This window comes from Leucopleurus acutus (assembly GCF_964270905.1).
Source record: "Leucopleurus acutus genome assembly, chromosome: 7".
In the NCBI taxonomy this organism is placed as follows: domain Eukaryota; kingdom Metazoa; phylum Chordata; class Mammalia; order Artiodactyla; family Delphinidae; genus Leucopleurus; species Leucopleurus acutus.
In genome coordinates, this window is record NC_139150.1 from 58,788,724 (window position 1) to 58,804,635 (window position 15,912).

Sequence of the window (15,912 nt, forward strand, 5' to 3'; positions counted from 1 at the left end):
CTACAGTTTTTTAGTTTTTTGTTTTTTTGCGGTACGCGGGCCTCTCACTGTTGTGGCCTCTCCCGTTGCGGAGCACAGGCTCCGGACGCGCAGGCTCAGCGGCCATGGCTCACGGGGCCAGCCGCTCCGCGGCATGTGGGATCTTCCCGGACCGCGGCACGAACTAATGTCCCTTGCATCGGCAGGCGGACTCTCAACCACTGCGCCACCAGGGAAGCCCGACTACAGTTTATTATTGGTTCCCTGGCCAGAGTTGGTATTGTTTTAAGAGAATGAGAGAAAAGTAAAGCAGCATTTGTTTAATATATTTCATTTGCACAAGGCTGACTCATCTTTCAAGACTAGGATGTGCTGCAGGATGTTAATGTCTTGCCCCCAGCTACTGTGGAGGGTGCTAAATCTCCTTAATGAAAGAATGTGCTCCAAGAATCAATGGTTAGGGAGCTCCCCGGTGGAACAGTGGTTGGGAATCCACCTGCCAATGCAGGGGACACAGGTTCAAGCCCTGGTCCAGGAAGATCCCACGTGGCACCAAGCAACTAAGCCGGTGAGCCACAACTACTGAGCCTGCGCTCTAGAGCCCACAAGCCACAACTACTGAGCCCGCGCACCTAGAACCCGTGCTCCGCAACAGGAGAAGCCACTGCCATGAGAAGCCCGCACACTGAAACGAAGAGTAGCCCCTGCTCGCCGCAACTAGAGAAACCCCGTGCACATCAACGAAGACCCAACGCAGCCAAAATATTAATTAATTAATTAATTAAAAAAAAGATTCAGTGGTTAGAGAGGAAAAAAAACAAAGAACAAAACCACAAGGGTAGGGCTTCCCTGGTGGCGCAGTGGTTGAGAGTCCGCCTGCGGATGCAGGGGACGCAGGTTCGTGCCCCGGTCCGGGAAGATCCCACATGCCGTGGAGCGGCTGGGCCCGTGAGCCATGGTCACTGAGCCTGCGCGTCCGGAGCCTGTGCTCCACAACAGGAGAGGCCACAGCAGTGAGAGGCCTGCGTACCGCAAAAAAACAAACAAACAAACAAACAAAAAAACACAAGGGTAAAGTAAAACCCGAAGCACAGCAGCTTTTCAACACTATTCAGATTTCTGTGTCCACCAACAAAGTTGTCTTCACAGTTTTAGCAAGAAAGCCATACAGAGTCATGAAGTTATTTGTAAAGGGTCTTTCAAATAGGGTTTCAGAAAATGATTTTCAGAAACTAACTCAGAATCGAAACACCACAAATTGATTTCTATGTAATAGGGAGTATATCTCTTCACAAGCTGGGAATTATAAATGACCAGTCCTTGTATCCTGGACCGAGACCCCAGTTACCAGATTTCACCTTGCTTCCCAGGTGCAGCATAGCTGTGGATGTTTCCGCAGGCATCTGAGAGCAATTTTCAAGACCATGAACACAGCAAAGACATCAAGACGACTATTTTTTCAGCCACTTTTCAAACCTTTCTCTATCTTTGTCTTACACTCCTATATTTATCTTATTCTTCATAATGCCACTTGATTTCTACTGGGTGTGTCCATACTTGGCAAATGTTCTTTTTCAGTGGTTTGACAGCATATTCATGTCTGACTGGAGCCAAAAAATCTTATCGTAAGGCTTTAAGCACTGTATGTACTCCATAAATATGTGGGAGAGTAAAGGACGGGAAGGATGGAGCTAGGAAGAGAGAAAGAGGAAATGAATTGATTGATAATTACTTATTTCATGTGAAACATCACTTTCTTTACAAAGTTTCCTGTAGTTCATTAAGTAGAATGACTTTGTCCTACCTCTGGTCTCACATTCTTTTCTTTTCTTATTTCCTATGTCTCTGTCTTTTTTTGTGTGTATTCACACCCTATTCATCTCTGAACATCTCCACACTCTTATATATCACTATCAACAAGCACAGAAGCTGAACTATAAGCAGATCTCAAAAGATTTCTGCTAAATGACTTGATGGACGATGGATACCACTGTGGCTGGTCAGATGTCACCTTCAGAGTCCCTCCTATTGTGCCTGTGCTGAAAGGTACAGTGACAGAGAGTTTGGTTAAGAGTTAGGCCTCACTAAAACACACAACAAAATGTCACAGACAAGAAATCATAATAGAATCTGAACAGGAGTGGATGGATTCATACTTCCACAGAATTTTTTTTTTAATTATTTTTCATTTTTGGCTGCACTGGGTCTTCGTTGCTGCGTGCAGGCTTTCTCTAGTTGCAGAGAGCCAGGGCTACTCTTTGTTGCGGTGTGTGGGCTTCTCATTGTGGTGGCTTCTCTTGTTGCAGAGCACAGGCTCTAGGCACATGGGCTTCAGCAGTTGTGGTTCACGGGCTTAGTTGCTCCGCGGCATGTGGGATCTTCCTGGGCCAGGGCTCGAACCCGTGTCCCCTGCATTGGCAGGTGGATTCTTAACCACTGCACCACCAGGGAAGTCCCATAGAATTCTTAATGAGAGTAATTACAGACTTTCATGGTTTCCTACAAGATGTCAAAATAACTGATCAGTTCAGCAGAAAAAAATCCTTCATACTGAACTTTGCATTTTTAACTAGGTACACTCTATTAGGTGGACAGAGCATTCATTTATCTGTACATTTTTTTCTTATATCATCACCTATATTATTCCAACGCATCCTGATTTTCAAAACTCATTGACCACATCTCCAAAGTTACTAGTAACACTAGACAGGTCCAGCAGAAATTTAAAGAGGCAAAACAAAAACTATTATTTCCCACATGTATTATTACTTTAGTCTATTCAATTCCGTGCTGTTTTATAAATGTAGAAACACCATTCTTGGTTAGTTATTATCTGGTATTAATTCTTGAAGGTTGCATTTTGTCTCCTTACCACCAAAACCCATCTTTCTAATACAAACATAGCTAGTTTTCTTTGGACTAGTACAATAATAATTTTTCGTATATTCTTCTGCTCCTAATCTTTTTCTTATTGGCCCCAATCCATTCTCCACTGTGCTGCCCAATTAACTTTAATAAAGCACACGTTTGGTTATGTAACTTCCATGCTCAAAAATAAGTAAATAAAAAACCCTCAGTGGTTCATGATTATTGACCAAACTAAGTACAAATGTTCTACCGCATTCAAAGGCCACCACAAATGGAATGCTGCCTGAATCCATTTTTCCACTTTAAACTTCCACCTCTTTACGACCAATACCCTAAACTCCAGAACTGTCTGAACAAAAACGTGCCTTTTTTCTTAGCCAGAAAGTTTCCTATGATCACCTACACGTTGAACTCCCATCCAGCCTTTAAGAGTCATTTCATCAAAGAGTTGGGCTTTTCTTTGTTTTCCTGATTCTTCTACCCAGACACGGTTACTGCTTCATTTAAAACATCTGATTCTTCAGGCTTCCCTAGGCCAGTTTTTCTCTGTTGCATTATTTCACTATACTGGATTCTAAACTCACATGGTAATAAACTTGTGGCTTTATTTGTTAAAAAAAGAAACAAAAAAATAACCCACCTAATTCTTCGAATCTCTCTTTTGCTAGATAAACAGTCTACTGAAGTAGGATAAAAGATCACAGAAAGCACTCATGCCCAAGATGTGTTCCATAGCTCGTTTTATTGGTATCCATCCATTGACTAGAATGGTAACATATTATAAATATGAGAATGCACTGGATGGAATCAGTGGGAAATTATGCAAACTTATGTCTAATCACAACTTGAAAGTTCTTTTGCCAGGTGACTATGTTTAAGAAGAGAACAGAGAAATTCCAAAAATTCTGAGTTAAGACCAATACGAAGAGCGAAAAACAATGGAAACTTTTAACTCTCTCTTTCTCTTTCTTTCCTTCCCTTCCCTTCATCCCTTCCTTCCTCCCTCCTTTCTTTTTCCCTCTCTCCCTTTGTTTCTTTCTTTCTTTCCCTCAACTTTGCTCATTATCCATGCCAGGAGATGAACCAAACTGGGACTATTAACAATCTCTGACCTCAGGAAGCACAAAAGCAAATCAAGTCAGGCAGGAGTTTTTCTCTGCCTTCCCCTCGACAAAGAAACAAGTGTCAGACATCTAGAAGCAGTCCTGAAATGGACACTTGACACCCATGCTTTCTCCGTCAGAAGAACCTCCTGCCTGGTGAGTTTCAGGCTCTAGGAAATATCCTACCTTGTACCAAGTGGAGGTAAGAAGGAGCACAGCGCCTGCATTATTTTTCCTTTTTATTCCTGCACTGCCCCAGAGCAGGCTGTGTTCCCAGACTGTGGATGTCAGAACTGCTCAGTTTGGTCAGTTAGGCTGGGGAAAGAAGAGATGGCTATTAGAGCAAATGCTGAAAGCTATATTTCATCCATGATTCAATCCTTCCTGTGCCATCCATAACACACCTGCCTTTTATCAAAGTCATGTTTATACTTGGTTTTCTCATTCCTTCCCTGTGCCTCTGCTTGGTACGTTTCCAGATGGCAAGACTGTAAAATCTTCAAGAGAAAGTTGGGCCTTAATCTTCTGTGCGTCCCTTGTATACCTGCAGAATGTCTTGTACAAAGAGTTCAAGATACAACACCGCTGAACTGAATTTTTTAGAAGTCTAGTGTTTTCTTTGAAATGAATGTGAGCCCTACTGGGCATACGCATATCCCAGTTACCCCAGTTTAATATATTCTATCGTATTGTCCCCAGAGAGTAGACTTGCATTTATAAGACCACAAGTCTAAATGTTGGGAGTGTCGAACCCCTAGAATGGTGGGTCCCACCCCTGGCTGAACATTCAAATCACCTGGAACACTTTTAAACCATATGCCCAGAGGGCACTCATATAAGCTGAATTGGATTCTTTGGGAATGGGGCACTAGCATAATTTTTTAAAAAGCTACACAAGTGACTCAAATGTTAACCAAGGTGGAGTAACCTTGCTTTACAGCTCTAGGAAGCATAATTTGAAAACACACCAGACTAGATTAGTTTTTCTAAAGTACCTCCCAGCTCCAGGATTCTTTGTGAAAGCACGTTTATAAGTGAAAAAGAAATGGCCCCTTAATTGGATTCCATTTTTAAGTAGTAGCTACAAATGAAACACAGCCCAAATTCTGGATACTGGTGGGGTGTTTTTAGCATTTCTTTTTACTTAGTTTTCATGTATGCCCATTCATCCCACGGCTCATTCATTCAGGCCTCCACTGTGTGTAAGGTATGTCAACTATGCACTATTAAGTCATTCTAAGAATGTGTTCTGTGAGCAGGGCACACAGAGTAAGGAAAACCCTTTCATCCAAATACAATGCAAACATACCCTAATGATTTTCATTCCCTGCAGTCCAATTAAAAGAGGAAGCAATGCCATCAAAAGTAGCCTAAATTGCAGCCACCACCACCCCCGAATAAATCTGTGATTAAAACAAAGAAAGGATCAGAAATACTGAAACCTTCCCCCACCCCTTGGAAACAATCTGGAATTAAGTTTTGATGCTCATGTGTTATTTTTGAGTTAAATCAGGAACAACAAAACTACTACTTTGGGAGAGAAAGATGTTGCTCACAAATTTTTGCTTAAGGAATTCATTTTCTTGAGAGGAGAGTATTCTTGGTAAATACTAATAATAGAAAATGATCAACTGTGCAAACTACGCCACTACAGCAGACTTCCTTTATTTCACCAAGAGTTCTTAGCACAGTATCCAACAAATTCAAGGGACACTATCCACACCGTACGAGTTAAATATTAACATTTATGTGGCTCTTTGCAGTTTACAGAGGATTTTAAAACAACCGTCTCTTTAAGGCTAATAATAATTTTGTGGATAGTCAAATACCCATGCTCTGAATCAGAACCTCTGGGCTAGTTTCTGGGAGTCAGAATTTGGGGCAAGTTTTTGGGGCATTCTGAAAACCACCGCGATAACTAAATTCAAACCCACTGATTTGTTGTATTGTTCCTAGGAAAATAACCCAGTACAGCTGAGCAGATTTTGGCATTTCCTAAAAGGCTAGCTGCCTTTTTCTAGAACTTGCCTTTTTCTTTCTTCCATACTTTTTAAAAGGAAAAAAAAAAATTACAGGTGGCACTATTTTACCTAAATCTAGAAGCTTTTTACTTCTGCTCTGCACAGCTGGCTTTTTCTAACCGTTGTCCTTGTTCTCAAGGAAGCTCCTAGCTTCTGGCACTGGTGCGTGTGTATGTGTGCGCGCGCGTGTGTGTGTGTGCGCGCGTGCGCGTGCGCGTCTGCTGGGACATTTCAGTGGGCTTCAGCCTTCTATATGGGAACTCACTAGTTCTAGACCTCATACTCAGGGAGAGAATCGGCCGTGAACTATTTGTGTTGGTGTGTGTCGTTTTCCATCAGTTTTAAAAAAGCCTTAAAAGTAAACGATGCTCTCAGCTAGCTATCTCCCCCCACTCTGCCCTTAAATTATATTAAAACAGCATAATAGCTACCTTGGAAATACGATCTCATATATAACTTGGAGGAAACAAGAGTCAAAGAGACCCGTCAATAAAATCTTCTTTAGAATAAAACTATGCATTTCAAAGGGAGGAGACAAGGTTATGTTTATCTTTTAATTACTCCTAATCTATGCAGAGACTGGAGAGGAGAATTTTGATTTTAAGTCTGGAATGAAATATACTTACCTGGAAATGAAGATGAAAGGGGGAAAAAAACCTCAAAAATTAAGAGAAAGTGTGTGCCAACCACCCATATCTTGTCGATTCTCAAACTTTCCAGATTCTTTTGGTTCACCACCCCAACCTTAGTAATACCCTCTTGTTTAACAAGCCTCAAGTTATTCTGGTTACAGTTTCTGGGAAATTTGTCTGTCAAAAGAAGAGAGGTTCCCAAGAATTTGGTATTTTTCCTCTTGGGCAACTGAAAGTCGTAAGGGTTATGGCGCCAACGTGATCTCTCTCTCTCTCTCTCTCTCTCTCTCTCTCTCTCTCTCCTCTAGTTCAACACCCCATGATGCACCGGTCCTTTGGCCTTGAAGGAAACATTATGGAGAGGAGCGGGGAGTGGATATACTCATGACCTGACATAAATGACTACTCTAGCTCCCTTGAAACTTTACCCTCTGTCCAGATGGTGCCTCATAGTGAAAAGGATATTGGGAAAAAGGGCCCCAGTTTGCCATATCTTTGGTTATCCAAAAGGGTAAGAGAGCTGTATGCTTTTTACTTCCTGCATGCTAAGAAAAAAACACAGCCATCTTATCTGAGACCACCAGGTTCCCCTCCTTTCCATATATTTTGTCTTATACCCTTTAAACTCTCAAATCAGTACCCATGTTGCTAGGTTCATAATTAGAGTGTTGGCAATGCCTGTTCCCTTGCTTTCAATTCCATTTATACAAATGTTCCCATCACTCATTTTAAAAGCCCTGGGCACACGTTCAAAACATACAACCCAAACAAACAAACTGCACAACCTAAGCCAAACCCACCAACAACTGGACACCCTTCCCATTTTGGAAGGCCACCCTGAAAAGTTACTTAATTGCAGCGTATTCTGTGAATCAAAGTTCACAGAGCTGAAAATGAAAGTTTTATGTTAGCACCTTATCACCAAAGAAATGTAGGACATACAAATAAAGCCACAGGATCAGCTACTTAAGATTCATTGGAGTAAATTTCACCTTGAGTGACATCCTTAGAAAACAGAATTTTTAGGGAGGAGCAGAATTCCTATGGGGAATTTTAGCATAGCATTAAACTTTGGCAGAATTTATTATTTGCAAGTACTGAGAAAGAGTTTATATTTAGAACTAAGTCCTTGATCTTATCCAGTGATTGACTTTTTGATAGCAAAATTCCTGTCTGTCATTTACACCTAAAGCTGACATGATCACAGCAGTGGAAGCTGCTATAAATGAGGCCGTGATAAGAATGAAAACTATACCAATGGGAAGGACTCCAACATGTAGGAAAAAGATAAAATGTATGATATATTGTTTTTTTACTTTGGCACAGTAAAAAAAAAAAAAAAAAAAAAAAAAGTAGGGGGAGGGGAATAGCTCAACAAAGCTCAAATTTTGGTGTGAAATTTCTCCAGCAGAGAATAGGCAGAACCGCCCAAAGGCACTGTTTGTCTCTTTGGAGCAGTAAGGAAATGAGGATCTTTGGCTGTGATTCAGGCTGGCACCATGGTCCTGAGAAGCCACAGGGAAGAAACGTGCCTGTCCTCTGCAAGATGGCAACCTCTGGAAATCAGCAGCGGTGCAATCGATCAACAGCCAGGGCCGAGAGCCCTTGCTCTCCTGTTTCTCGGTCAGAGCAAAACCACTTAAAAGTCAGTTCATAGCCCCCAATAAAAACCGAAAAGTTTACAACAAGTGGTACCACCTGTGCTTATGTCTCAGCTCAGCCAAAATAATTTCCTCTCCTGAGTCTTCTAACTGGGGTGAAGGGTGAGGGGTGTGAAGACGAGGAAGGTTCCAACATGGAGCCTGCGGAGTGAGTGGATTATCATTGTCTGTGCTAGCAGAGATCAGCAAGTCTGTCTCCCTTACTCCGGAACAACTGTGTGTGATATGATCTCCCAACCCCTATCAAAAAAGGCTCTGTCTTCGGGAAAACAAAGACTTCTCTGCTCAGCGCTGTTCCCTCCCATGACTGAGTTTTCTTTGTAACAATGTTATATTATTACAAACTCTGTAAAGCTTGGGGTATGGAGGTTGTATTAAAAACACAATAAAGAAGAGCAGCTGTTTATACAAGCTAGTTTGGGGACCATAATTATACTTTTCTCTGCCTTCTTGATGAATCCGGACATTCGGAGCCAGGTATCTGCACAAAGCATGATAGAATGAGGATAAAATGGCACGTCACTAGGATGTGACCTACATTTGTGTAAACCTTGTGGATACAAAGTGCTTCATCACTTACTTTCAAAAAACAAAAAACCCTGTAATTCTTTCTTTTTTATCTTTTCATGAAAACCATCCAGGGACAGTCTAACTTTTTCAGAAAGAACAAATTTTTCAGTAAAGGAGGGAGAATCTGCCAGTACAACAAGGAGCCAGCCAAGTTGCTTTGGAGGAGTTCAGCAAGTACATTTCAATAAGGACCCAAAGAATCCTTGGCAACCAATCAGAAGAACCAGTCATCGTTGCATTAAGGAAGCCCTCAAATATGAGGGCTGTCGGTGGAAAATAGAGTTACTCACCAACTGAAAATGTTTACTTGAAGTGAGAATTATTTTATGGAAACCACTGTGAGTTTTAGAATACTTACAATCTGTTCAGATTGGTGGCTGTGTACAATGTTACTGCCTCAATATGCCCTGAGACTTCTAATCTGTCTGCCTAATGGAGCAGGTGGCAAGATTCTCCACTGAGCTGACGGCACCTGGAGGGTAGGGACCGTGTCTTATTCATCTTGGACCTCATACAGTACCCAGCTCTTCAAAGGCATTTGATAAATATTGAATGAAAGAAGCTTTACATACATTGCCACATTCTCTGACCCGCTGGCATAAAATGCCACTATGTCTATCATCTCTATCTTATTGCCCTGCTTTATTTTTCCTCTGAGGTATTATTGCCAGCTGTCATGTGATATGTGGTTGTTTTTATTATTTGTGTATGATTTATTTTTCTCCACCGGAATTTAAGTTCCCTGAGGGTAGGGACTGAACAGATTTGATTTCCTGTATATCCCTACCCTAGTTCCTAGGATGGTGCCCGGCATATAACAGGTCAATTATAAATATGTGTTTGATTTTCGAATGAATGCATGAGTGATAAACGGATGGTATTCTCTTTCTCTTTAATTTTTTTTTCTTTTCTCTTCATTCTCATCTATTCCGTCTTAATAAGGCCTGAAAATTATACTATGAACTTAAATCAGTAGTAACAAAAGGAGGGTTCTTTTATATAGTGATTCATTCTAAAGAATGAAACAAGGAAACAAGGTCTTGCTGGTGTTAGGCTTGTGGCTCTACAAACCTACAGAGAAATATGAGTGACAAGAAATAGAGAAGAGAGGGAGGCAAGAAACAAAATAGTCTCCTGGAGGCCATCAGTGGTGGACTCCGTATGAACTAACGGGCCACCACATGTGAATAGTAAAACACATTTGTGCACCATTTTCTAGATACTGTGTGTGCACTTAGTCATTAAAACAAAACACTGGGCTCTTTATCATACTGGGCAGGGTCTTCATGTCCTTCCAGGCTTAGAGGGACAAAACTACAACTTATCCAGATTTTGAGTTCTCTTAACATCTCACTTTTAAACTACGGTAAAATTTTAATAAGACGATGTAATACTTTTTCCCTTGGGCATTTCTGCATTGTCCCCACATGTGAATGAATAACAATTCACAAGCTATTAATAATGTTTCCATTTTACCACATAATTTAATGGCTAATGGCTGATAAAACCAGTGACCAGATGGTTCAGTGACTTGTCCATGATTTACACGTGATTGGTAATCCTGCCAAATATAAAACCTTCAATTGCAAACTGCAGACATTATTTCTTTCTTTCAAGCCAATATAGAGCAGAAGTTCTTTGTTTCTTGTAGATGCTCACAATGTGTGATGACAGTTGAACAGACCTGTTTTTGCAATTTCCCAATTTTATTATTACCAAATGAACCTGGGATAAATAGGAAAGTGGCCTAGCTGCAGAGTCTGACTCTGGGAAAAACAGATGAGTAGCAAAGGTCTGTCATTGGCCTTCCCACTATGCCCCTTCTCTCCCCTGAGCATCTCATACTCTCTGCCTTAATCCCAATCCCCTCAGTACTTCTGACCAACCACGCACTAGGTTGCCTTGCTCTCCTAATGAATCTTATCTCTCCCCTAATTTCCAGAATGGAAACTGCACTGGAGATGAAAGAACATAATCCCTAACTCTGTTAATAGCTCTGTATCATGGGGTGAGCTGTTAAAATCCCCAGAGTCCATGTTTCTTTATCTGTAAAACAGAGATAATGATATTTATTTCACAGAGTTATTGCACAGACTACTTAAAATTGTGTACTTGAAACTGCCATGTAGAGCCTGTCTCCTAGGAAATGTTTGGTAAATGTTTAGGTGACAATGTCTAGATAGTTGTTCTGACCCAAGATGGTGATTCTAAAGAAACTTTCAAAGCAGAAAAGTGAAGGACATTTTTCTAGCAGATGATGAGGGCATCCCTTCGGCTGGAGCAAGAGTGGCATGGGGAGGAAGTAGAATATTTAGGGCCACGAGGTACAGTTGTTCAGTGTCTAACCTGTACAACCATACATGGGCACACTGAAGATAGACACCCATTTATGAAACAGACATAAAAATGGAGAAAAGACCCTATTCAGGTTTGGGGGGATGAGTAAATGAAAAGTGGACTCCAATCACTAAATGTATTAGAAGTAATTATAATAACATAATTGCTCATGTGTCTGGCTCTTTCTAGTGTATGGGAAAGCTCTCTGGAAGTTCTAGTATAATCACAATAAACTTAACTGAAGACTAGCAGAATGACTTCAGAAACTATTTGCTTCCTTCATGACACAGTTCATATTCTCTCTAAGATGTTATGATCTTTGACAACTCGTTTTAAAGCATAAGGTAAGCATTTCGATGTGTATTTTCAAAAGTATGTAGCAGGGCCAGGGAGTCCATGGTTGTACAATAAGCAGATCCAGTTGTTTGGGTGCTCATGTATATCATTATGTTTAATAAGAGGCATTACTTATTTCCTTAGATAATGTTTAACATCAACAATGTATTTCATGGTTTCAGTGTGATTAGAAGAACAGGCTCCAGACTCAGACAGAGTGGGCTGATATCCTGGCTCAGCCGCTTACTGAGTGACTTGGTACCTGTGTTTTAACCTCTCTGAACCCCATGACTCACTTACTTTTTTTTTTTTTTTTTTTTTTTGCGGTACACAGGCCTCTCACTATTGTGACCTCTCCCGTTGCAGAGCACAGGTTCTGTTCCCGCAGGCTCAGCAGCCATGGCTCACAGGCCCAGCCGCTCCACAGCATGTGGGATCTTCCCGGAACGGGGCACAAACCCTTGTCCCCTGCATCGGCAGGCGGACTCTCAACCACTGCGCCACCCGGGAAGCCCGACTCACTTACTTTTTATAGTTGTGGTGAGATGTGGAAAGATGGATAAAAATCCAATTTTTTCATGATGTTGAACCACCAAATTAACCAATCCTATAGTCCTATCCCTCGATTTTCTATGGAATAATAATTGTCCTTATTAAGAACCATGTTTGTTGGGTTTTCTCCTACTTGCAGCTCAGAGTGTCTTACCTGGTACATCTCTTTTCAGTGCTTCAGTAAGTGAGGAGACTCACATGAGAACAGAGCACAGAGGGCCCTAATTTTGTATTTTACCACTTTTGCACTAATGTTCTCTACCAGGTTAATCTAAATCAAGAGCGTTTATGTGAATGAGTGAGTGAGTGAGTGAGTGTGTGTGTGTGTGTGTGCGCGTGCGCACGCACATGAATGTACCACTTGTTATTTAAACAACTCATGAGACATAGCTGAAAAAAATTCACTGGGACTGGTTTAATTAACAATATACTCCAGGTGTATACTGGGGAATAGTCATCAAACCAAATGAACCGATGAAAAGCCTGTATTTTACTAAACATCAGTTTCCCTTCCCCTTTAAACTCTGGAAATAGACCAGAAACCTGGTTTTCTGTGGGAAAAATGTTATGAGTCCTGAAAACTCCTTATGCCTCTAAACCTCCTTTGTATGTTCATGTACTCTAATATTACAGGATAATCACTTTACTGCAATATCCTGAGAAGAATTTGGAGCTTTGTCATTTCCTGGTTAAAGGTTTCATTATTTTCTCCTGGCAGAAAACTAGTCAGAAAGAATTCATTGGCTGTTTAATTCTAAGTTAATATACTTTGTCCATTTAAATGTGGGAAATCACTTGCAAAAATAACTCAGCACATTTGGTGTTCTTTAAGGACTGCAGTAAAATTTTACTAAGTGACCTGGTACCCTTTGCAAACAGGGACTAGTTTGAAATTTTTGAAAAAAAAAAATGCAAGTATGTTTGCATACATCTTTAAAATTTACAAAGTTCAAGATCATGTCCTGATATGTGGCCAATGCAGATTGTGTTTTAAATGTGTCCTTTTAAATGTGTCCTTCTTGTCCCTTTCCTTACCATTCTGTTTCACTTTTTAAATAATTTGTATTAGCCAAATTGGAAGAAGAAACCTAATCTGGGCATTGTTCCAAAAAGTCAAACATGAATAACCCAGAGTAACTTCTACGTCAAATTAATAGTTCATTAGAACCTCATGTATAAATCTACCTGAGCAAGTAAACATCTCATTTTTAGCTGTTTTTAGAATTTTTTTTTTTTTTTTTTTTTTTTGCGGTGCGTGGGCCTCTCACTGTTGTGGCCTCTCCCGTTGCGGAGCATAGGCTCCGGATGTGCAGGCTCAGCGGCCATGGCTCACGGGCCCAGCCTCTCCGTGGCATGTAGGATCTTCCCGGACCGGGGCACGAACCCATGTCCCCTGCATCGGCAGGCGGACTCCCAACCACTGCGCCACCAGGGAAACCCTGTTTTTAGAATTTTATGAGACACTGACACCCAGGGACTTTTACGATGGTAGTGTATTTCTCCTATTGTAAAGAATTTCAGAGCAACAATAAATTAGCTTAGTAAATTAATGTGTCTAAATAGATTTACATATTTTAATGAGCAAGGAGACTTGTTTGTTTTGGTATTTTTGATGACTTTTTTCTGACAATAGGTCAAATTATAAAAAATCACGTTTGCATCCACTTACAAAATGATAGAAGTTTATCAGGAAAAAAATGCAAAAGAACTTTCAGATCTCAGTTATACTTGACATTTTTTTCTAGCAACATTTGCTAAGAATGATAACCCTCAGTGACATTTCACATTCACGAAGGAGACAGGCCAATAGACAAAGTTTCCAGGGGTCATCGTTTTGTACTTTGCCCCTTTAACATTTAAACACTGCAAACAAGTGTCTCCAACTTTTCTCAGATGATCCAGTTCTTAAAGATGAAGCCTATACAGGGCAGTGGATGGAAATAAAGGTGTCTACTGACATAACTCTGTGGAACTGTCGCTCATGATCTACCTGAAATGGCATGGAAAGTGGGTCCAATCCTTCCCTGGCTGTTGGTACTCATCATCTTAAGAAGTTGATGATACCCACCAGTATACAGGTTATGTGATTGGATCTGCAGATTGACCAGAGTTCCCTAATAATGAGCACTTACTTAGTGCTTTATAGTCATTGGAAGTGGTATGTATTAATCATACTTGGAGATGAGAGTCAGCTTACATCGCCAGATGTCACTCATTCGTCATAAGCCATCTGAAGGAACTTTGTGAAACATTGTGTCTCAGTGTTCCCAACAGCTGGATAATTTGTACAAGATTGGAAAGCAGTGGAGTTCGTCAACACTATATCCTTCTGTGCAGTTCTTCATTCCAGGCACAGACAATACTTGGAGGGAAATAAAATGACTGCTGTACCTACTGTGTTCTCAGCTGCCTCTCTAACTATCCAAACAAATTAAAAGACACAGGACCAGTGTGTGGGAGCAGGGTAGGGGATGGTGGAGGACAAAAATGGAAGAAGAAAACTGAATAAAGAAAGTTTATAAATGCTTTAGAAGAGAAGTGATTTGAGTTGCTACTAATTTAATTCTCTGAATCCTATAATCCCTTTTAGGTTACATAACACAAGACAGAATGGCCACAGCTGTGCCGTTGGTAATTCTAGGTAGATGTCAATCCTACACCTCCTCCAGGTCATTGTTGGTTTTATTTCTCTGTTTACCAGGTTCCTATGTCAGTGGCGTGAACTTTTACTCTGTTTTTGGTGTGGAACAATTCCTTTTCCCTGGGCAGGGAATGAACTAGGAGGCCTAAGGTACATGCATTCAGACTTAATACAATGCAGCTCTGTGTATTCCAGAGACAGGCTTATATTCCCAAGGGTCTGAAGGCATGCGCTATCCTTTCTTGGATCCATCATGAGCTCAGGTATAAAACATGTTAGCCATGCAATGGGTGAATGGCAGGGATGGAGAATGCCCCTCAAAGCTGTCCTGGATGTTTCCGTTTGCTTGGTTTCACAATAAATACAAGTGCTGAGTGTAGGGTGTGGAGTGAGTAGGGAACAAACTATTTAATTGGGTCCAGGAGGCTTGGCTCTGCATTCATTCATTCATCTGTTCATTCATTCCTTCTTTCATGCCTTTACTCAAATATCTACTTTAAGCTTATTATACACCTGGAACTCTGGAAAACATGAAGGGTGCAATGATGAACAAAAACAGACACAATCAGGTCACTGGTCCATTATCATAGAGCTCAGTGGTGACCTACTGGCCAGTGAGAGTCAGTCCTAATTATTATTTTCGTTTCGGATGGCCCTTTTATAATTAACATCCACCTCCCTAGTCCAATTGTGAATTATAGATTTATTAACAGATTCTAAAATTTGGGAGGGGTAAGGATATTCCTGCTAACTTCTTTTAATTTGTCATGACAAACTTCCAGCCTTAGAGTTCATCAGACTTTGCTTCAACATTATTTGTAGAGACAGACATGGACAGAGACTTGACCAAATCTGGAGGCCAAGGCTCTGATCGTCCATTTTCTGAGACTGCTCCATATACCCTTCCTATGTTTCTCGATCCAGTAAAACGTGTAATGAGAGAAGAGTGATCTTTCCAACTCACAGAGGAGGAGAAACCTATTGACGGAGAGTGAACCTTTTTGGTCTCACTGCTTAAGTAAGAGTTTTCAAAGCAAACACTTTCAATCCTCCACTTGTAACACTGTTTACAGAGAAAACACACCCTGTGTTTGCTGTGGGGTCTGGAATGTAGCCTTCCAAATAAAGGCAGGGGGGATTCCTGGGTGAAAAGAGGTCAAACTGGAGAAAAATTAAGACAGTCTTTTTTTTTTTTTTTTCCAGCCATCCCCC

General features: G+C 40.9%; 1 protein-coding gene across 4 annotated transcripts in view; it reads right to left on the reverse strand.

Annotated features, from left to right (window-relative positions):
- PTPRD (protein tyrosine phosphatase receptor type D) overlaps positions 1–15,912 on the reverse strand; it is a 1,574,709-nt gene that overhangs the window by 532,179 nt on the left and 1,026,618 nt on the right. The window contains exon 10 of one of the 4 annotated variants that reach the window (XM_082842821.1): positions 4,137–4,265. The exons of the other annotated variants lie outside the window; for them this stretch is intronic. The gene's annotated coding sequence lies outside the window, so the exon portion shown is untranslated. The remainder of the gene's footprint in view (positions 1–4,136; positions 4,266–15,912) is intronic. 4 annotated transcript variants of the gene reach the window in all.